This window comes from Vicugna pacos, chromosome 3 (genome assembly GCF_048564905.1).
Source record: "Vicugna pacos chromosome 3, VicPac4, whole genome shotgun sequence".
Lineage (NCBI taxonomy): Eukaryota > Metazoa > Chordata > Mammalia > Artiodactyla > Camelidae > Vicugna > Vicugna pacos.
The window spans coordinates 48119013-48141871 of record NC_132989.1 but is presented as its reverse complement, the minus strand read 5'-3'; the positions used below and the strand labels follow the sequence as shown (position 1 = coordinate 48141871).

The 22859-nt window shown below is 31.8% G+C and overlaps 2 long non-coding RNA genes across 5 annotated transcripts in view; one reads left to right on the top strand and one right to left on the bottom strand.

The window, feature by feature from the left end:
- Positions 1–17945, bottom strand: part of LOC140695601 (uncharacterized) — a 107895-nt gene extending 89950 nt beyond the window's left edge. The window contains exon 1 of the long non-coding RNA XR_012071263.1: positions 17708–17945. This is a non-coding gene — a long non-coding RNA (uncharacterized lncRNA). The remainder of the gene's footprint in view (positions 1–17707) is intronic.
- Positions 17525–22859, top strand: part of LOC116278188 (uncharacterized) — a 372724-nt gene continuing 367389 nt past the window's right edge. For all 4 annotated transcript variants that reach the window (XR_012071260.1, XR_012071262.1, XR_012071259.1 and 1 more), the window contains exons 1-2: positions 17525–18179; positions 21347–21404. This is a non-coding gene — a long non-coding RNA (uncharacterized lncRNA). The remainder of the gene's footprint in view (positions 18180–21346; positions 21405–22859) is intronic.

The window sequence follows — 22859 nt, the reverse complement described above, 5'->3', positions numbered from 1 at the left end:
GTACTCATACATCATTTTAAGTTTTGCACAACCTTTCTCTTTTGAACTAAGGTTCTGTGGCTCTTTAATGACTGAGTCTAATTTTTTTTTTCTAATTGCTTCCAGTCAGCTCCACATGCGAACAGTCAAACTTACCATTCTTTTAAAAACAGATTTCTCTTTCTCTCTCGCATATTTACCTTAGTAAAGTCATACTCTCTATCCAGGTTGAGACACTTACCATCCTTTTAACTCCCAAAGAGTAGAGTAATTGTTTTCTGAAGTTGTGGTAGGGCAGTCATGGGTGGGAGGAATCAGAATTTTTCAGTGATAGAGTTTCTCCAAACAACACACGATCTTTACTGCCCCACTATACATCCAATCACCCTAAAGACTTAAGAGTTTGCCTTTGGAAAACATCCAGAGTACGAAGTGTCTGTCAGGATGGAAATGAGAAGGAAATGGACACAGCAGCTCAATAAGGAATTTCACAAAACTAGATTTGGTGGCTCCGAGAAGAGGTTTCAGGAAGTGTGGTTTAGAAAATCATAACTTAAAAGAGTTATAAATGTTAATCTTTTTGCTTCTTTGTATTTTCCAGTACTTAGAGGAATAATATTATGCTAGATGCTCTTGTAACATCAGTTTTTAGGCATGTAGACACCAGTGGTTTACTGACTCTCCTAAAATGAGGAAAAGAGGAAATGAACAAACTTTTAGATAAGACTCTTGTAATGTTTTGGCAGGCAAAAAAAAAAAAAAGACATTTTAAGGAGATTGTCATATCAGTATCTATCATATTAAACAAGTGAGGAAAAAATATTTCTTATACTATAAATAAGAAATTATTTAGGTATTTCTTAATGGCATTTATTTTCCTTACCACAATTAAAAACACTATACATTTTCTATGCTTTCCTTCATCAATATTTATTTGGTGGTTTACTCTTTGGCAGGGACTGTGCTGCTATATAGACTTGAGATGAGGAATGCGAAATGCAAAATTCCTTACACATTCTAGAGTAAAAGAAAAATGACTAAACAAGCAGTACTCAAACCATAAGATGCACATTCATTGGGAATATGCTCAGCACTAACTAAAGAGGCAAGAAGGTGCTCCTGGGAAATTTGAAAAGAATTCACAGAGGTACCTAATAGAATCTTTAAAAATGGGAAGTAAACAGGTAGATACTGTGTGCTGAAATGACATCAATGCAAGGGCAATAAGCATGAGAAAATAAAGGCACTGAAAACACATTGGTGTACCTGAGCCTAATTTTCAACTAGAGAGACCTGAGTCCCAGACTGGTCAGCCTCGTGAAATATACTAAGAGAGTCAAACCATTTTTAAGCAGTTAGAATGCTTTGATTTTTTTTTTTTTGTTTACTTAGTGTGTTATGATGAGTAATTTAAAACAATAAAACTTCTAGTACTGGGAAACTGATTGGCATGGGATGCTATATTGACAGGAGGGAGACTAGACTATTATAGGTGGGAAAAACACTCACAGGTCTGAACTGCAAATATTAATATAATTTCCAGTTTCTACTATGATTCTGAAAAGAAAACTAAAGTTTCAAAACTGCTTTTACTTGAAATATACCATTGACAAATGTATAGAGTATAATTGATTTTAATAGATTATAATTTTAATACAGTATAACTGATAGATATAAAGACACAGCTTCTTTAATTTCTATGGGGAGAATGGACAAATGTTTTGACTAACTCGTGTAAAATGTTAAAGCTCAACAGTTACCATTTTTAATTCACATTGTTATTCCTATTTATGAAGGACATACATTAAAAAGAAGGAAATTTTACTTAAAAATATCCATTTAAGCAGTGACCTAATCTAGGGATTTTACTCTCCTAATAAATATAACCCTATGTAAGGGCTGTCACTATATCCTGTAGTAGGCACCAAGTCTGAGCCAAAGTAATTAGCAATAAATCTTCCAGAATCCTCTCAAAATATTCTCCTAATTAATCAGAATAGGAATAAATTAATTGAAAAATGTTAACATCTCATGAAAGAAATCTTATCAATTTCTAGGCTTCCTTAACTGACTTGTCTGTCTTTATCCTGGCATACCCATTAGTCTTTGCCTTTCAAATCAGTTAAAAATGTTCTGATTACCTAGGATGAAGAGATTATAAAAAGCTGTCTTGGAGCTTCAAATAATTGTGACGCTTAGCTGGCTTATATTTATTTGTTCAAGCACACTTAATTCTAGTAATATAATTCGTCTCTCTATTCATACTTTAAAATAGTTATTCTGTAGTTCTTTAATCTTTAAATGACTTCTATTCTTTCAGAATAATTTCATTAACTTTTTACAGTTTGGCTCTTTTATGTAATTCTTTATTTTAATCTCTGCCTCAACAATTTTTAGTGACTGATTTCGGAACACATTCACCAAAATTTTAAATTCCCTGTAAGTGTAGCAATTAAGCTTCATTAAGGCATAAAATCTAAATCTTAACATTAATGATGAGCATTTAATGAGACAAAGACTATCTTCTATTTGAAGATATGTAAACTGGCTTATTTTTTTTCCAGGATGAAGAAGCAACATTCTGTCCTTTGGTAGGAATTTAACTTTAACGTTTGTAACTTTATTGCTTTCTTCTGTGCTGTTAAGGGTTTAGTCGTCATGCTTTTTTCTAAAATTCTAAAGGAAAAATATCTTTTAAAATCCCCATAAGTTTTCCAAAGTATAAAGTATGGGAAAGTTAGGGGCTGTATAACTACAATGGAGAAACATGGCAAAAACTACCCGAACTAGGTGATCAGAGTTAGTATCTTTAGTGATAAGTCATTTTGATTGTGTGTATCTTTGAGACCATGTGATAACAATGGCATTTCACCTTTGTATTTTTTGCCCTAAAGCCCTGTAGCCCTAGTTTAACCATGAAAAAAACAAATGAACAAACAAAAAAAATCAAACTCAAATTGAGGGGCATTCTACAAAAAGTCTAACCAGCACTCTTCAAATATGTCAACATCATCATAAAAAAAGGCAAGTTTGAAAAACTGACACAGAACAGAGAAGGCCAAACAAAAATATTGTTTAAAGTAATGCGGTATCCTGGATGGGATCCTGGAACAGAAAAAGAGTATTAGCGAAAAACTAGGGAAATCCAGATAAATGATGAAGTTTAGTTAATGGCAATGTTACCAATGTTGGTTTCTTCATTTTGAAAAATGTACCATGGCAATGTAAGATGTTAAATGAGTGAGAGGTATTCAGGAATTCTGTATACTGTCTTTGGAAATTTTCTGTAAACCTAAAACTATTCTGAAATTCTGAAGTTTATTTAAAATTTTTTTCCATAGGACAAAATTATTAATATAATGTACTAGTGAAAACAAGCAAAACAGCCTCACATGTATACCTGACAAATAGTGTAATGACTATTAACAGGACTTCCAAATGTGTTGTATACTATGAAATATTTTGTGCAGATTTACACCTCATGAGTTAAGTCAAATGGTAAGAGGGACATTTTGTCAAAATTATGCTTTACAGTCTGTTAAACTACCACAAAATATGGAACATATTGTCTTATGTATACAACATTGTAGAGGGTATATCAGTTCTTGTAAATCCTTCATAGTCAATGTTTCCCCATGGTCTCTTTCCTAATAAACATAATCCTTCAATTTAATTTTCCAACTCCCAACCACTTGCACAAACAATGTTATTCATTTCTTTCTCAATGATCTGGAAACTTTGGAGAAACCCCACTCTCTGTTCAAAGGCATTAAAGTATGGATTGATTACTTAGGATTTTATTGTATTTATTCTCAGAGGCATATTCTTGTTGGAAAAATGCTGAATCATCACCTCTAAATTATTATTTTTCTTTGTTTCCAGATGGTTCAAATGAGTTCAAGTAGGAAAATCCATTGTTCTTCAGGATGTTGAATACCTTTCTTAATATTTATATGTTCCATGAAGTTAAATATTTTACATAGATATGAAAAAGCTGGATGTTGTCTTATTTAATTGGAATAAAATCGGCAAAATAATAAATGATTTCTGGTAGGTTTAAATATTAACCTTTGAAGCAGTTACATGTAATCCTGGTACTGTTATTGTGCCAAACACATGGTATTATTTTTGTGAGTGATGATGGCTATCGTTTGTATTGACACTAAAAACCCCATGTTGATAAAGCCATTAAAAATGAAATTATTGATCACATAATAAGGAAAAAGTAACCAGAAAAAAATCAAATCATTATACAATTTTGATAAGTAAAAGGGAATAACCAGACATTTATCTATTATTAAAGACATTATATCTGTTATATGAAGTGAAGTGAAGATATAGTCATTTAAAATGGGCAAAGTTAAGTGCTGCTCACTGTTTCTAATGCACATTTCAGGCACATAGTTTACTTCCTTGACCCTTATTGTTGCATGGAGTCAGTTGAGGAGTTCTGGCTAAAACTTGTGTATATAAATGATCTGTAACACTTCTTGGCAAAATGCTTAGTTTGTTGACAAATATTCAGAGCTTTGTTTTTCCTCTGGCAAAGTGACCAGCAATATTCCATATTGTATTCGCCCCATCAGCCTGGGTCCACTTGAGACTCTGACGTTCCAATGGATAGAGTTGCTCTGTTGACTAGGATGTGTTTTTGTACAAGAAACAACCAGAAAATAAAATAAAAACACAAACTACTTTGTCATCCTAAGTCACTGAGAACTGAGAGTTGCTGATTATCAGACCATATAAACAACTTTTGCTTGTACACTGACAATGCCATTTTTTTAAATGAGGAAACACCATTTAATTCTAGCCTCACAGAATTTGCTAGTTTAATTAACTAGATCCATTGAGCAAACTAATTAAATAATTGCCAGAATTCTTCCTTCAGAATGGTTTGCGTGCACATAAGGAAATAATAAAAAGCATTTGTTTTAAGCATGAAAACTAGACATTTAGTTTTAAGACATTAGAGGTAATATTATCAGACCCCACCCAAAAGACCAACATTGATCCAACACCACTGTTTCTCTAAATAAAATTAACATCATTTAAAATACTAGAAGAATAAAGACATATATCTGCAATGAGTGTCAAGCTTAGCTTTTGTTTTAAAGGAATATTCAATAAACATCTCTCCTCTACCAAAATCTCCCCTGCTTCACCTTTATCTACCCATACTTTTTGCTCATTGCAAGATTATTTTAACAGTCCACAATTTACACATCTTTAAATACACAGACACCTATATCTCATTTTTTCTGATTGACAGACTATTTCTCTGAATTCCAATAATACACACAAGGTGTGTTAATTTATACTTTCTACTATTATTTCATAATTACTTTATCCATAACTATCTTGGTAATCTCATCCTTGAGGCACACTGGATAGCAAGAGCAGAACTTTAGGACATTATTTATAGCTTATCTTTTCTAACTAGTTCAAATAATCCCAGGTACTTGGCTAGTGTTCAATATAACTATTTTTTTTAAAAAGTAGAATATTCAAATCTAACTTAAAATACACATTTTCCCTGAACACTTCATAAACCAGTTTCAATATACTTAAATAAGTCTCTTACTATACACATTTTCAGTATTTTAATCATTAAGTTTACAAAATACCAGTTCAAATTTATTAATAAACTCTCTGAGGTCAACAAGTTTTACTCACCTAAGTATTATATTTTCTTTCTTTTATATTCCATCATATTTCTTAAACCTTAACTCAATGCTCTGAGTTCTAAACAAGTCTTAACTACTAAATACAGGGATATATACAAGTCTAACAACAAGCATTGATAAGCCAACACACCCAATAGGTTGATTAGGTTTTAAAGACAAGTTTAACCTGATCAAATATACTTTACCAAACATGCTTTGTAAAGATAATTTTTAATATAGGTATTATAGAAAAGAGAAAATCAAAATCCCTCAAACATGTGAAAAATGTTTTAACTCACTTAGTAATCAGAGAAATGCAATTTAAAAACCACAATTAGATTCCATTAAAAATCAACCAGATCAACAAACATTTAAAAGCATCTGAAAATGCTAGATGTGGATGAAATGCGGATACTATGGGTGAAAAATAGTGTACTATTTTCGGAACATTGTTTAGGAAATTTTAAGTTATACATATTCTACAATATAACAACTCAATTTATATGCATATATACTCCAGAAAAGCATTTGCTTATGTGTACCATAGGACATGTAGAAATGTTTTCAGCAGTTTTTTTTTCAAACTAGTCTAAAACTGGATATTTTCACCACTCACAGAATGGAAAAATTTTTATTCAAGCAACATAAAACTGTAGAGTATAAAAATATTGGGGAGAAAAAAAGTACTTCCAGTCTCTTAGATTCTGTGGCTGAGCCTGAGAATTAAACTTACCTAAGACAGGTTTACAGTAAAAAAAAAAAAAAAAAAGAAAGAAAAAAGAAAAAGCACATAAATGCTACTTAATATCTTTGTGTGCACAAAGGAATTTTCATACGGAAAACGAAGACCTGAACAACCAGTTAGGACCAAGAGCTAATATATACTTTTAACAAAGAAATGATAAATTTGTGGAGAAATGACAAGACAAAGATATTTGGGCTGGGACTAGTAAATTGTGAGAAGGCGACTAGGAAATATATAGGAAAAGTTAATAGAAGATAAGGGTTATTTTAATAGATTTATTTGTACAGGTCAAACTTGGTACCATTTCTCTGTCTCCAGTGATAAGAATGTTCTTTTCCTGGTACAGAGAAGGTATCTTTCTCATGGTTAATTTTGTGACTTGCTTTTAAGTAGAAAGGGAAAGATCAGAGAATCCTTTCTGCATCTGCTGTTTCTCTGGTGCCATCACGCTCAAAATAATCACTATACCAAAGTGGCATATTCTGAGTATAAAATGTTTTGAACCTCTTCAAAAATGAATGGGGTGTGTGATGGTTAATTTTATGTATCAATTTGACTGGGCTAATGGATGCCCAGACTTGTAGTAAAACTTTGTTTCTAAGTGTGTCTGTCAGGTTGCTTCTGGAAGATAATAGTAGCATTCAAATTAGTAGACTGAGTAAAAACCACCAATGCTGGTGAACATCATCCAATCTTTGAGGGCCTGAATAGAACAAAAGGCAGAGGAAGGGTGAATTTTCTCTCTCTTTGAACTGGGACATCTGTCTTCTGCCCTTGGAAGTCAGAACTCCTAGTTTTCAGGCCTCTGGATTCAGAGTGGAACTTAGACCATTGACCATCCTGGCTTTCAGGCTTTGGACTTGGATTGAATTACACCACCTGCTTTCCTGGTTCTCCAGCTTGCAAACTGCACATATTAGAACTACTCAGCCTCCATAATCATGTGGTTCAATTCCTATAATCTCTCTCTCTCCATATACATTTATGTGTGTGTGTGTGTGTGTATAGGAATGTATACACATATGTGTAACTATATATATAAAAATAATTGTTTTTGCTTTCTGGAGAACCCTTCCTAATACAGGCAGTATCCAGCAATATAAAACAAGCTCATAAATATTTAGCATAAGAAATAAGGCACACACTTATACATAGTAAAAATAACTTACATAGAGTTAAGACCAGGCAAAGTGAAACAGTGTTACAAATTGGTAAATAAACAGTAAAATTAAAAAGATAAGCAAAGGATTATTATAACAGAGAACAGGAGAGTACTAATTTCAAGAAGAAATATTTTGGAAGAGGACCATTCACAAGCTTCAAGGGTTCCAAAAGTGTTCTCTTTTTCACAAGGTGATGGTTATATGGATATTCATTAGTACTTATTATTTAAATGACATATATAATTTATGCACTCTTGTGTTCATATATTTCTTATAATAGTAAAAATGAACCAAACTTGACTTTTACACAAGTTAGAACAAACACAAACAAAAAAATAGGTGGAGAAAAGAAGAAAAATTAAGAATATAGAGAAAAGAGTTGGTTTATTTTCCCAGGATCTCAATAAAACATCACTTAGCTAAATATTTCTTGGCTTAGTTCAGATGTATAAAGAGCTTAACAAATGCGATTGACTTCTATAATAAAGAGACAAGATACCTGAAGAGCCACAGCACAGACAGCTTAATTGGGTTTCATTAAGATTTTGATTATATTGGCATATATAGTTATGTAATGTGGCATATGAGACTCAGACTATCAGGCTAGTAAATGACTTCAGTATTGACTGTGGCTTTTGGAAATTAGGTGATTAGTGATTTAAGAGCAAATGGAAATAAAATAAAATGGAAAAGAAACAAAGGAGCACTCAGGGAAGTTTTTTTTTTTATTGTATTATTTATTGTATTATTTTTTCTCTCACTTAGGTTATGCTACTCATTTAAAAAAATGAATTTAGACACTGTAGAGGAGTTCAAATATTCATTTTGTACCATCCATAAAAGGTTTTTATTAATATTCTTTCCTCTGGAGCTGAAATTACAGATAATCTTATTTTGTCTTTAATTTTTTAGGTGTTGTTCCATATATAGCCAGTGCCTATATTTCAAAGACTCTTTTAAGAATCTATGAGGAATTCTTTCCTAAATTAAAACACAATCTTTAAAATAATTTAAGGAAAGTTCAAAATGACATTTGAAGCCCATTTGTCTATTTTTCACCTACTAAAGCCACTACAACGTGGAAATTTTCTACTCCATCAAATAATGCTTACTAGTATGTATGAGTTATGGTGACTTTTTTTTCCCATCAATTAAGTTAATACTGGTTTTGTTGATCAGGAAAAATGTTCAATGACACAGCACACACATATACAGGGTAAGAGTACTAAATTATATGACAGAATAAGTAGTTCAAATAAACTTCTCTTAAAAGAAACTTATGAATGCTGGTTAAAATATTATAAATATCCCCACAGTTATAAAAATTACCTCACAAAAAAGTAAAGAAAATCACCAGGTATCAAAAATAAAAAGAAAGCCAAAACCAAACTTGTTAGTTAGAAGTTAACGTGGTTAACTTGAGAATCTTCCCCAATATTTGTGTTCAAGAATTTGTACACTGATGGCTGTATCAGTATAAGAATTGAAGCCTTGGTGGGGTCCATGAAAGTACAAAGTCCGAACTGAAATGCCAGAATAATGCCAGAAGTGAGGTATCTACTGCTAGTAGAGAGTATAACAAGAAAAATTATGTGCTTGTTCTAAACTCCAGTTGGAAAATACCTACCTATGAAATTGTAACTAAAGATTTTATCTTTCACGAGTTTATAGTTTTGAAGATCCTTGGGGTGCCAACCAAAAGCAAAGACAATTTATTTTTACAATGACCCTCAACTGTAACTGTACAAAATTACTATATATAAAGCTTAACAGATATGAACACACAATTAAAAATTAGTCAACACAAAAATGAATGTGCTACTGTGAAAGAATAAGAAGACTTAGACTCCCAGAATTTTCAGATAATAGAATTGTGCAATATAGAGTATAAAATGTATATTTAAAAATTAAGTGGATAAAGGTAAAAATAAAAATATGAGAAGGAAGAAAATAGCAGAACAAGTTCCTCAAATTACAAAGTATATTATCTGAATTACCAAGAACTTCTTGAAATACAAATATGATTATTGAAATTATGTGTTCAGTGGATTAAACAGTTTAGATATAGCTAAAGAAAACCTCAGCTCGAAAATAAAACAGAAGAAATTACCTAGATTATCACAGATGAAAGACTGATGAAAAATAAAAATTCAAAAAACATGGAAAAGAGACATTTAAGAATGATAATAGGAGTTCCAGAAAAATAGAAAGGAAAATAGAAGAGACAGAATGAAAAGAGATAATAGGTGATAATTTTCCAGAATTAAAAATATGTATCAAGATATTCAACAGCATGAACAATAATTAATATTTATATAAATGGAAATAAGCATTTAAAATGCCAAAGACAAAAAGATTTTACAGTTGACCCTTGAACAACATGAGTTTGAACTGTACTACATGATTCACAGTTGGTTGAATGTGGAATTGTGGATACAGAGGAACCACATAAACAAAGAGCCAGCTTAAGTTACACATGAATTTTTGACTGCATGGAGGGTTGGCCCCCTTTAGCCCCAAATTATTCAAGGGCCAACTGTGTTTTATTTTTAAATTCCAAGTATATAATACAGTGTTATTAAATATCATTATAGATCATGCTGTATATTAAATACCTAGAACTTATTCACCTTAAAATTGGAAGTTTGTGCACTTTGAGTAAACTCCTCATTGCCCAATCCCCTGAATCCCTGATAACCAAGCTAGTCTCTGTTTATGAGTTTGACTTTTTATATTCCACATATAAGTGATATAACACAGTATTTGTCTTTCACTGTCTAATTCATTTCATTTAGCATAATGCCCTCAAGATCTAGGTGTGTGTCCATGCGTCACAAATGGCAGGGTTTCCTTCTTTATCATGGATAAATAATATATCTATATCTATATCAATATATCTCAAATCTTCTTTATCTAGCCATCCTTTAACAAACACATAGGTTGTTTTGGTATCTTTGTTATTGTGAATAATGCTGCAATGACTGTGGAAGTACAGATATCTCTTCAAGATCCTGTTATCATTTACTCTGGATATATATATCCAGAAGTGGAATTGATAGATCATAAGATAATTCTATTTCAAATTTTTAAAGAAACCTCCATACTCCTTCCCACAGTGGCTACACCAATTTACATTTTCGCACACGGTACATAAAAATTCTTTTGTCTCAGCCTCCTGGGTGACACTTGTTAACTCTTGCCTTTTTGACAGTTACCCTTCCAGTCATGATATTATAGCTCACTGTGGCTTTGATTCATGTTCTCCTGATGATTAGTGATATTGAACACCTTTTCATGTAACTGTTGGCCAGGTATGTCTTCTTTGGAAAATGTCTGTTTAGTTCCTTTGCCCATTTTTAAATCAAATTGCTTATTTCCCTGCTATTAAGTTGTATGAGTTCTTTATGTATTTTGGATATTAACTCCTTATCAGATATATGATTGACTAGTATTTCTAGCAATAAATCCCACTTGATCATGGTGTATGATCCTTTTAGTATGCTGTTTAATTTGGTTTGGTGATATTCTGTTGACAATTTTTGCATCTATATTCATCAGGGATATTGTTTTAGTTTTCTTTTTCTTTAGTGTCCTTACCTGGCTTTGGTGTCAGGGAAGTAATAGCTTTGTAAAATTAGCTTGTAGTATTCCCTTTTCCATTTTATGGAAAAGTCTGAGAAAAATTAGTATTACTTTTTCTTTAAATGTTTTGTAGGATTTACCAGTGAAGACTTCTGGTTCTAGTAAGTAGTCTGTTCAGATTTTCTTTTTCTTATTGACTCAGTCTTGATAAGCTGTGAGTTTCTAGGACTTTACCATTTCTTGTAGTTCTCCAACTTGTTGAGTATAGTTGTTCATAGTAGTGTCTTATGACCCTTTGCATTTCTGTGATATTAGTTGCAAGATCTTCTCTCTCATTTCTGACTTTGAGTCCTCTCTCTTCTATTCTTGATGAATCTAAATAAAAGTTTGTTGATTTTATCTTTTCAAAGAACCACATCTTAGTTTCTTTGATCTTTTCTGTTGTCTTTTTAGTGTCTATTTTATTTATTTCCACTGTGACTTTTTTCAAATTTCCTTCTACTAACTTTAGGCTTCATTCTTCTTCTTTTTCTAGTTCCTTGAGGAATAAAGTTAGGTGTTTATTTGAGATTTTTGTTTCTTGAAGAAGGCTCGATGTCTTTTGATTCAGGAATTTAGTTAACTTACATAAAATGTTTATTGATAGCTATGCACTATGATTGCTATTTTGTGAATTTTTCTGGCTATTTTGTAATCTTTATTTTTACTCTCTCCTCCTGATTTTTTCCTTTGTGATCTGATGTTTTCATCACACATCACAAATCCATGGCATGCTTGGATTACTTCCTCTTTGTGTATCTGTTATGCATTTTTGCTTGGTGGTTATCATGAGACATACATAAAACTACTTATAATAGTCTATCTTAACCAGATAACTGTTTAAGTTAAAGTACATACTAAAGCTCTATATTTTTACCACTGCTCCCCCACATTTTATGTTTTTGGTGCCACAAATCACATCTTTTTACTTTTTTACTTTTAACTCTTAACAGATTATTATATAGTTATTTTTATTACTTTTGTCTTTTAATCTTCATATTAGATTTATATGTGATTTACCCACCGCCATTACAACATTAAAGTATTCTGAATTTAACTATGTATTTATCTTTATCAGTGAGATTTATTTTCGTATGTTTTCCTTTTACTAACAAGAGTTCATTTCTTTTATCTTGAAGAAGGCCCTTTTATATTTCTTACAAGTCTGGTCTAGTGGTGATGAACTCTTCCCACTTTTACTTATGTGGACAACCCAGACTTTCTATCTATTTTGATGTAGGTCTTTTCTTGTCTAGGAATCATTCAGTTAATTTCTGGATTTCTTTCAGAGAGAACTGCTCTGTGTTTAGCTGTACATTTAATGTGTTTGTGGGAAGAGGTAAGTTCAGGAGCCTCCTATATCACCATCTTTAAAAACTCCTCTTTAAAGCAGAAGATTTTAAATCAGCTACAAAGGAAAGGCAGTTTAAGTGGAAATTATGATGATCAGATTGACAGCAGACTATCAACTGCAAGAATAGACTATAACAAGAATAGAATAATAAGAACTCTGAGAAAAAGCTCTTAAAATGCAGAAAGAATATAACTGTCATCCACAATTTTATACCTATAAAATTTATTAAAAAATGAAAAATGAAATAAAGAAAATTTAGACAAATGTTAATTGACAGATTTTTACCATTAATTAGTCTTCACTAAATAAATGTTTAAAGAATTTGCTTTAGGAAATATAAACTAGAATAACATAAAGAAAAGAAAGAGGGGAATAAACATAGGAAGAAATAAAGAGCAAAAGATTTGATAAATATGTAGGTAATATAAACATATTAAATATAAAATTTTAATGATAGCCAAGATACTTTGGGAGTGAAATATAACATGTAAGCAAAATGTTACATAAAACAATAACATGTGAGACAATAACAGTTCTCAGTTCTGAGAAGTTCTAAGGTTATAACAGCCTCCCTTATTTCTTAAGACTGATGAAACAGTGGTGAATGTGTACGTATGTGTGCATGTGTCTGTGTGTATATATGCATATACACACATATGCTATGTCAACATATATATGTTAAACACAAATACATACAAATAAAAATGGAGTATGTCATTTTAAAACCATCTGAAGGGAAAAAAAGAAAAATGTATTAAATCCAAAGAAGGCAACAAAAGAGATTCAGAAAAATGATAGGATAACAATAAAGGTTTTAGCATAAGTCAAAAACATCCATAATTGTGATACATGTAAATAGTTCAAATTTTCCAGTTAAAAGACAGAAGTGATAAGTGTAGATGAAAAAGAAACAGAAACCAACTTTGCATTATTTATAAACATAATCATAATGATAAAGAATGACTGGAAGTAAAAATACATAACAAAATTATACCAATCAAACGTAATGAAAACAAATGGTATAGCCAGATTACTATTAGACAAAATATACTTTCAAGAAGAGAGTCATTATTTTATAATAACATATACAATCTGGGCCGTGTTTTGTACATATAACATCTACAATATTTTTGTATCATGTAAGATGTTATTGACATACATACTGACAGATGATTCATTTTGTAAACAGATGATGTTACAATATTGATAAATAAAACAATACTATAAATGTACTTTCTCTTATGATTTTCTTAATAACATTTTCTTTTAGCTAGTTTTCCTTACTGTAAGAATATCATATATGATACATATAACATACAAAATATGTGTTAATTCACTACATATGTTATCAGAAATGCTTTCAGTCAACAGTAGTCTATTAGTAAAGTTTTGGGGGAGTCAAAATTTATATTCAGATTTTCAACTGCTTGGGGAATCAATGCCCCAACTTCTGCATTCTTCAAGGGCCAAATGTATAATAAAATACAAATAATTGATGAAAATTTTGAACTTGAGATACACTGTCAACATAGATGACTGTCATAAACTAAATAACTGAAAAAACAAAATACACAAAATAATTTGTTATAAAGCATTTAACTTGAAAATCTGCAATACAAAAATATAAAATGTTCATGGACACATACATACTAAATGTTTGAGAACATATATGAATATGAAAAATTAAAAATAATACCTGCCTTTGTGGAGGGAGGATGAAGAGGCAAAAAAATGAGTTAGGGAGTTTTAAAGGAGCTTTGATATCTTACGTGCTTTATATCTTAAACTGGTTGGTAAACCACATATGTGTACAATATTATACTCCTTGGCATTTCTTTAAAAAATTAATGATACTATAAAATAGTAGAACATGCTTCTGATTTAAAATTTTATTAATGTTATAAATGTAGTAAGAAAACTTTTTTCAAAAAATCAGAAATTGCAAAATTTATTTATGTTACAATAAAGCTCTAGTGTGTCTAATAACAGGATTATGAGCTTTTTATCTGCCTTCTGAAGTCTTACTGCTGCCAAACAAATTGCAGTGATGACAGACCTTTAATATTGCTCAATATCTAAACCATAATTAGGAAGATTTTGAGATAAAAAGGTAACACCATGGTAGTTTTTAACATAATTTTTCTTTTTCTAATACTTTTCAAATAGAGATAAAAATTAAATGAGGATATTTATTTGAAAGCAACATATTTCCAACTAAGCTTTTACTCAACTCTGGGCTTGTCTAATACCCAATTTAACAGAGTATCTACTACTTATACAATGAATCAGAGATAATCTTTAACCATAGTATGATCTATAATGTATCTTCCTGGTGAGTGTTATCTCTGTACAATTATTTTTATTTATGAAGAAAACGGAATACTATGCATTGCTGTCTTTAGGAAGGCTAAATCTCATACAGTGCAAATGACTTAGAAAATACTACTATCACAAGGAAATACATAAAGTATATTTACCTAAAATATTTTTGGTTTTTATGTGCCCAAGTTGTCACCCTTAATATCTTGCATCACCATTACCACCATCCAATACCTTGCCCCACCTCCACTCTGACACACACACACTCACACACACACACATACACACACAGAGATATACACACACACATACACACATTTACTTCAGACTTTGGCACTTGCTTACAGTCCCTATCCAACATCCTAAATCATCCTCTTATTCCACAAGAATTCATAACCAATTCTCAAGTCCATCATCTCCTTGTCTATTACCATTACATGTTTTACATACATACTCAATCTATTATCGTTACATGTTTTACAAGCTTACTAGGAACTTCAAACCGCTGCTGATACCATTTTTTTTATTCTCTCTTTCTCTTCATAGACAAAATTTTAAAATACATTCTACACACTTATCTCCCATTTATTCTAATTCAGCAACCCCCTTCCTATGAAACTTAAATCTGACCACTTGACTGAAACCATTCTTATGAATGTAATCCATCAACATCACGTCACCAACCTCGAAGAATGTCTCCAAGTCACATCATCTCTGAATATTCAAAAATTATAAATGTAAAAATTCTATAAAATTTCAGCCCTGTGACAATTTTAATGGCACCTTATATTTCCATATGTCAATTTATCAGAACATCATTATCTTACTTCAGTATCTATTTTATCCACTGGATGGCAACCCTTATGATTTTCAGTTTTGTACCATTTTCCAGGGAGTTAACAATAACTTCATTACACTGAGTAAATTTTGGTTAACACCACTTGCCATTTCCTTCTTCTTGAGTCTTTCTTGACTTCAATGACACCACAATTTTCTAATTTTTCTCCTACACCTACAGGTACTATTTTATGTATTTGTCATATACAAAATTCAGGTTTGGTAAAGCAGTTTTAGCATACAGAAGCTAAAAAATAGTTTAAAATAATAAGTAAAAAAATTTTAAAATTATAATATAGTAAAATATATATGTATTATTAACTGAAAAAGTAGTGTTCAATGAATTTACAGAATATTCATCATAACAACAGTGGTCTTCTCTATTAATAAAAAGATAGGACATAAATATAGCAATAGAGAGAAATATGGTGATAGAAAGAAAAAGAGAAAAGTATAAATAGGTAGTAACTGTGATCTGTTAAACAACTGTTTCTACATTTATGAACTGTATTCCTTAGGTAGTTGTAGTCCTGTTTTTTCTTTCCTTTTAATGAACTTAGGAGAATCAGTCATTTTCTTTTATTATAAAGCTATCTATTTTGGTAAAAAATGTTACACCTCAACAGATCACTCAATTTATAAAAGTCAACAAGAAATTAATAATGTTTTACTTTGTAAATTGTTTTCCTAGTTTCTCTGTAGTTTAAAAGATAAACGAGAGTCTTATTCCTTTACATCATGGAGCCAACACTGAAAAAGTGGTTTGTCTGAAACATGTATGTTGACCTGACTCCAAAAGACTTTTGAATATGAATACAAATAAAACCTACCCTCAACAAAGGGTATGAATTATGAATATTAAAATGCTGCTTTATTATGTAAAGGCAATTATAAAATTAAAGATAACAACCCATTCAGATGTATGAGTTCAGTTATATTTTTAGAGAAGAATCATTGCTTACTTCATTAGGGTCATTTTGACTGCTACTGTACACAGCTTGTATATGGAATTTCTTAGTAAAAACTGAATTACTAATATTGACACATTAATATTACCAATTTTAAAAGTTATTTCTCATCCTTTGCCGTCTATTACTTTGATGAGATTTTTTTTATTCTTGTAAAATGAACTAGGTAAGAGTAAAATTGTAAATAATTTGTTACATTTTCAGTCACAAAGTCACAATTATGGCGTAAGACAATTATAATAAAAGTACTGTTTTGGTATTATTTTAATTTTTATTAATGTTTTAATCAGTCTTTGAGGGGGTAATTAGGTTGTTACTTATTTATTTATTTACTTTTTAACGGAGGTACTGGGGATTGAACCCAGCACCTCATGCACGCGATGCACGAAGCTCTAGCACTAAGCTATATACCCTCTCCCTGTTTCGGTATTTTTTTTTCCCATTTTTTTTTTCTTTCTTTAAAGACGTCCAAATTTAGGGGGGGGGGGGGGGGAGTACTGCCACTATCATCACCTGTTTCCAGAAGTTCAAAATGCTTTTACCTCAGCGGCTTACTGTAAATTTATTTAGACTAGAACTGCCTAAGAAAGTCTGAATCCTGCTTTGAAAGTCAGTGATGAGGAACTAATTTTAAATTTGGTCTGTCACATTAATTAAACAGGGAGGCCATTCACTGACGTGGCTCTAATACCTTGGCTGCCTACTGTAAGCAAACCAAAATCTAAGCCCGTAAATGCCTCAAGGTCGTGAAACCAAAACGCTGAGGAGAACCGATTCCAAAGGCCAGCTAGGCTACAAGCTCCAGCCAATCAACAATCTCCTTACTCTGCGTCCACCGTCTCTCTGTAACAGTCTCTCCCGGAGCTCTCGTCAGGTGGAGCGCGAGTAACCACTACCGGTTTGGCACAGCCGACTCAAACAGATATTTTGCTCAGATGAATTCTTAAAAATTTTAATATACTTCAGTTTATCTTTTACCAGTTCTGGTATCAAAAGAAGGGGCCAGAGGAGACCCCTGAGGGCCCCCAAAGCAACGAACAACCAGGCTGAGGTACCTTCGAGCCGCTTGAGCGCCCCGCTTTCCTGCCGCCTCAGGAGCTGATGGGTACATTATTCTCTCAGAAACCCGGTTTCAGCTCTGCAGCTTTTGCCTTATGAGCTTTCGGACTTTATCTGAGCACTTCTTGTTTCTGACTGAGTCCAGAAACCCCTACAGTCTGACTGCACTTCCTTTTCTGACCGAAACCAGAAACCGCTGGAGTCTGACTGGGTCTGACGAAAACGTCAGACTGGTTCCGGGGTCAGAGTGGGTCCAATTTAGAAACAGAACCAGTTCCGGGGTCAGAATGAATCCGACTTAGAAACTAGGCTGCTCCAGGTCAAAGTGGGTCCGACTTAAACCGAACTGGGTCCCGTGTGAGACCTCGGTGAATTAAAATTTGTTTTAAGGCTGAACAAGTAGGTTGAGTTTACCACAGATAGTCTTGAATTACAGCGGCTGCAGTGGAGAAATTTGAACCGTCTTAGGTAAGTTTATCCGTTTTTGAAGTATCCTAGAGAAAAAGTATTTGCTTCGACATCACCTGTCACCGTTTATTATTACTTTTAAATGGCTTTTAAAGGGAAAATGTCATTACGTAATCTCCATTTGTACTGTGAAGTAGTTTTGTGTGTGTGTGTGTGTGTGTGTGTGTGTGTGTGTGTTGAAATCAAATTAATTTTCTTTCAGGATGTAGAGAACTGTTTTTCAGATAAAAAAAAAAAAGACCTACCCTTCAAAAAAGTCACAATCTCCCATTATGACAGATAAAAATATTTGTGAGACACTATCTCTATTAAATAAAATACAACATTGAATTGCAGTTTAAGGTAATAATAGGTTATCCCTCTTTGACTTTTTGGTCTAAAAAGGTGGTGTTTATGGAGAGATTTGTTATTTTAACTATGCTTCACTTAACAAAATTCTAAAATTAATAGTGAATGTTCATTACAAAGTGGCACAAAGAGTATACCATCTGTGACCTACTAATTGATGATCTCATCATGTGTTTCAATACAATTTGATATATTTGCCTTTAAATGTGACCACAAATCTGTCATGAAGACACTTTCAGTTCTTTTCTTACTCTTTAACAATGCCACACAATTCAAATAATTATACTACGTTGTGACATCTCTGATTATATATAAAGGGCATCTTCAGAATCAGTCATATTATTTACTAGATTTCATATGTCCTTAAATTAAGCTTTTTGCTGTTGAGCTATTGGACTTTAATCACAAAATTGGTAATAAAAATTATTTTCAGAATCTTAATTTTTTTAAGTTTTATTATGGAAAAATTAAAATAAATTCAAAAGCAGGAAGAATGATGAAACTCATGTACCCATAACCTAGTACATTATTTTTTCATTGATTCAGTAACATAGTAACAGAAATTTGATGGTTTAAAACAGCATACATTATCATTTAGTATTTCTAGAGGTCAAAAGTCAGAAATGAATCTCACTGGGCTAAAAATGAGGGCTATATTCCCTTTTTGGAGACTCTAGGGGAGAATATGTTTTCTTGTGCTTCAAGAGGCTTCTACAGCCTTATGGTGTCATTTTTCCGTCTTCAAAGCCAGCAACATCAGGCCAAGTCTTTTTCATTTTGCCATCTCCCTAGTTTTACCTTTTCTGCTTTCCTCTTCTACTTATAAGGAGCCTTATGATACATTGTCTCCCCCACCTCCCACTTCTCTGTGCTGCAGGGTCTTCCAGAATAATTCCCCCATCTCAAGGTCAGTTGATGAGCAAACTTTCATCTGCAACCTTGATTTTCCCTTGCCGTATAACAAGATATTCACAGGTTTCAGGAATTAAGACCTGGATCTGTTTTAGGGGTGGGGTTAGTCATTTTTCTGCCTCCTATACCTACCACAATTATCAACATTTTGTTGTATTATCTGTCTCCCTTCCTTCCCCCACAACATACATACCCAAACTTTTTCTTGTGTTTATTTGCTTCAGTTTTATATTTAAGCAAATCTGACTTCCTATCACTCCACTTACAAATATTTCTGTGTGTATCTCAGTAGGTAAAGACATTTGTTTAATAATAACTGAAACAAAATAACATCTTATAAAAATAACTCTATAATGTGATCTAATACCTACTCAATTTCTGATATTTCCTCATTGTCTCAAAAATGTCTTCTACAATTGTGATAGAGGCAGGATCAAAAGAAGTTTCATGTGTTTTATTTAGTTGCTCTGTATGTTAAATTCCCTTTACTCTATAACCATTAGCCATCTACATTTTTCTCTGTTGTGTTATTTAATGGTTGATGCTGCTTAATTGTGTGTGAAATTACTTAGAATTTTCCAAACTTTGGATTTGGTTGATTACTGCTTCATAGCATAGTTTAACATGAACTTTTATCCTTCATATTGCCTATAAACTGGTAGTTAGATCCAGGTGTATTTTTGTGCATATTTTTCCCGCCTCCCCTTCCCTGACAAGAATATATTATTGTACTGTGTGTAATTTATATTGTATCATATTAGGTAATATATGGTGTGTAGTTACCTCAATTGTAGTGATTTAAGAATGATTATTAGATTCAGGAGTTGTCAATCTGATCTATTATAAAGTTCCTCTTCAACCATTCATTCACCTAATGACTTCAGCAGTAGTTGATAATAGTTGCCTAGACATTGTGAGAGCACCTTTCAGGAGCTTCCTCTGTCATATCTAACGTTGTTCAATGTTCTGTGAAAAATATACATATTTTCTAGGGATTTAATTAGTAGGAAAAAGGAGGTCCATTGGTAACTAACCAACTTTTCTGTCTACAGGAATATATAGCTCTTAACTTTTGTCTCCACTTCCTGCCATCTTGACTTTGAGTTTTTCACCCATCAGAATTTTGATGATATGTTTTCAAAGAGAGTACAACAAAGTGACTTATAATCTTTACAGAGATAATAGTACTGATAATATTACAGAGAATGTTGGGATTCCTATATTGTGTGTGTGGGAGGTATACTTATTTTTTGTGTTTTCTATGAGGATATACACAAAAACTGTATCCAGAAAGATTCTTTGGAAACTATTACCTTCATTTGTACTATAGTATTTAATCTCTTTTTAAGATACTATTATCCTTATTTAGGAAAAGACTGGATGATTATGTGTTTCTTTCTTTTTTTTTTTTTTTTACTGTCTAAAATATGTTAAGGTCTTTCTGTATATTACAGCAAAGTTCTAGTCACATATTCTAATTATCTAATTAGTATAAGTACTGTACATGAAAATTGCATAATTAGGACATATAATTAATTAACAGTTAAAAGGTATTATTAATTGGCATCCACAATGTCTATATTTATGCTTTACTTTTAGTAACAAGTATAACTTAGTAAATCATTTTTATAAATATAGGGGCTTTAAAAATCGTATTGTGGACACTAGTTTGATGGTCAAAAAATAAAAGGCTGAGCATATTAATCAGATAATAACTTTAGTCATGAAAGCTATTTTTCAAACTGCCTGACAAGAGAATAAAATTTATTCTTTTGTTTTATGAGTACTCCTGAACAAACACCCATTAGTGTAATATTTGATCTTGCAATATTTTCATGAATGTGCTGTATAATAGTCTTTGGAGAAATGTTAGATCTTACATTTCTATTTCTTATTCTTAATTATAGATACTATAATGTAAAGTCAGTTATCAAATATTTTCAACAAAAACTTGGAACCCATTTGGTAAGTAAATCACTTTTTTGGTAATCAATTCTTTATATATAAAAAAGAATAAAGCCTATATCTGACTGTATATCTCATACATTCAAAATATACTTTATCCCATGTGCATGTTCATATGTCAGTATTAAGCATTTATGACTGATTTTTATTAATCTTTCAACTACTCATGTTTAACTTTTAATGTGTTTCCTATTTGACTATATATCACACACTTCAGAAATATTTTAGAAGCCATATTCCATTCTTCACGAATATGAAACATCAAAGATGCCCTTTATCACAACTCAAATACCTACAATACTGTATATTTGTCGTATGATATTTGCTGTGTTCTAACTTTAGCAATCATTCATTTCTACTGGTTTATAAATTCTCTCAAAGCCTTTACAAGATTGTGTTTATGAAAAATCTTAGTATAGTGCCTAGATCGTAATATGAAAGAACTTAAGTTGATTTATTAAAACTACAAGTATTCTAAAAAGGCCATTGATCAGTAATATTTTAAATCCAATATTTTAACATTTATTATTAAATTCCAATATTATTTCTAAATTAAAATGTCTAGTGTCTCTTTTTCCATATTCCCCTCTAGAGAATATATTCCTCTGGAGAATACATTCTAAAGAATGAGTAGAAACAAGAATATATAATATACTTAATACCCACCTGAGAAGTTTCAGTTTATATTCTTTGCCTCAGTTCACTATTCACTTTTGCCACCTTAAATTACTCCCAGAATACAGCCTCCAGTTATTTTCATGCACTTCAAGTCAGTTTGGACTATGCTTACAAAACTACTTTTAACACTCTTATTTCCAAAAAAAGTCATTTCAACCCCAGAACAAATTATTCATACTCATGTCTCATTTTGTTTTCTTTTTCCACTTCCCACTATAAAATTATCATGTTCCTTTTATGCTGTTGTTCTTTGAAGTTATAATTTGGTAGTTTATTAGCTATGTACTCCCAAATGTCTCTGCACTTCAACCACTCTATGCCTGCCCAAAAATATTTCTATGAGAATAGGGACTCTGTCTATCTCATTTATTACTGTATCCCCCAGCTCTGAAAATAGGGCTTGGCACAGGAGACATACTAAGTAAACATCTCCTTGTAGCTTAGTCTTTGAGATTTCTGCATTTTTTTTCCTTTTAATTACTGTTATGTGTTTTCTTTTAGATGTAGTGGATCTGATTCTCATCACTATTGAATTATCCAATTGGCATTACTGATTTCCATATTTTTCTGTTTGTTCAGGCAGACAGAGGTTTTTAAGCATGCTAATCAGTCAAGACCATTTTCTGAACTCCTTCTTACCTCCACTGTAACTTGTTGTCCTACTAAATAATGTCAGGCATGCCTTATCATCTGTTCTCTTAAAATTGCATGTGTAAACTCAGGTAAAATGAGAAGCTGAATGTCCTTTGCTGCTCAGTCTTTTATTTTGCTTGTTGA